We start from the raw sequence: 2,007 nt of genomic DNA on the forward strand, positions 1-2,007 counted from the left end.
AATATAAAAGATAAATTCTTTTATTCTGTTGACCCATTTACTAAATTTCAAAACATGAAATTTATGTATGGTCCAAATATCTTTTCTTATACAATCAAAGTCTTAAACTTTAATGTATTTTCTCCACTTTAAATAAAAGAGGAATTAAACCTCATATTTCTAATGTGGTATATTTTACAAATAATCTACATTAGACTTTCATTTCTCATTTAAACGAATTTCGTTTTTTGACATATGATTACACTATTTCATAGTGTCAAACATTCGGTTATTCTGACGAACGTCTTCGTCCCAAAACTTATCAATAAATGGTCCAAAACCATTTTGTCAAAAACGAGTTCCAACAATCCCCCACATGAATAGAAATGACTCTAGACACTAGACGACTCGACATACTTGACTTCCTAGACAAGATTCGACCTAAGGACTTTTGAGAGTACAAACGAAAAATCCACTGCATGATGAGTTGGTAGCAATTTTTCAGCCTTGAACCAGTCATTGTTAATAGCTATCAGATTTACTCGGCCAGGAGGTGGCCATGATGTCTTGAACCTCCCGGGCTTTGGTGTAAACCTAGACAATAGCTATAACACAACTTCATTCTCTATTGTGTTCATTTTGGCCGTGAACAGTCCTGGTAATCATGAGTGAACTTGGAGAATATAGTCTTTCCTTCATTCTCCTAGAAACGGCCCCATTTCACCCTCACAAGGTGATTTGCCATTAGCTTTGTTTAGAGGAGTATCATGTACTACTCCATTCATTTCTCAAAGCTATGGACACAAATCATTAAAAGCAAATGCTTATCCTATAATCCTTACATGTAGCACTGTTTAGTTATCATAGGAACTGGGTATAGACCGAAGTCTTACAGTGCTTTGGGCAGATTAAGTTTGACTTAGTTGTCTCCTTGAACCTATTTCTTGGGATCTCCAGTCAGTTAGGTAGAGTTACCGCAAAATCTCATCTTAATTCATACGCTGCCCATTCCTTTAGATGATATAACAACTTGATCTCATGACACACCTTTAATATAAGGATCCTAGGTTGTCATCATAATGAACATAATCACTTGAGATTAGTCGAGGTCAATTGTCTAATGATTTTGTCATCTTTTTTTTTTTAAGATACAATTAATCATTGTACACAAAACTCAGTGTATGACACTAGTTTTTTTTGTTTTTTTTTTTGAAAAAAAAAACATATTCTGATAACAATCACTAAGTTCATTTGGCCTCTTGCCAACAACTTTATATGGTAAGCAAAGCTTCCCCACATTTTTTGAGATAACTCAAAAAACATGCACATTTACATTTAACATCTCTTAAGAGTTTAGAAAATTAATCTACAACTCTTTTAGATTTAAATGAATAAAAAGCACTTTTGAAAATTATTACAATTTTCTTAAAAAATGTATTTCATTTTTAGAAATTCACATTTTTCATACAACTATTTTCATAGTTCTCTCAAGTTGATTTATAAATCTAACTTGTATGTTTTGGATCTTTTCCAAACACATATTTTGATTTTTTTTTACCAAATGTACATATCATTACAAGATATTATTTTTGCTATCAAAACCACCATTCTATATGATTATTCTCAACCATATTGACTTTAGAAACTACAATACACATGTCAGTTTCAGTCACTTTGGTCTGAAAATTCTCATTGTTTTTGCTTGGTCAATATTTTTTTCAACTTGCATTTATGCAATAACGAAATATAAATGTTTTGATCACTATCAAGAAACATTTTATTTCCTATGGCAAACAGATTTATATGTGGCAGACCTCTTCCAAACTTAATTTGGAGCGTCGACTCACAAAATCTATTTCCATCCATACTATTTGATCTCTCAAAGATCAGAATGTTTTTTATATCTATGGTATCACCATATTTGAAACTTTAATCTTTTTATACCGACAGACATATTCCTCGGAATATTTCCTCGGACGTTCATCGATCGATGCGTTTTTGGACATATATACATCGATCGATAGGAAT

The sequence above is a fragment of the Brassica napus genome, chromosome C2 (genome assembly GCF_020379485.1).
Source record: "Brassica napus cultivar Da-Ae chromosome C2, Da-Ae, whole genome shotgun sequence".
NCBI lineage: Eukaryota > Viridiplantae > Streptophyta > Magnoliopsida > Brassicales > Brassicaceae > Brassica > Brassica napus.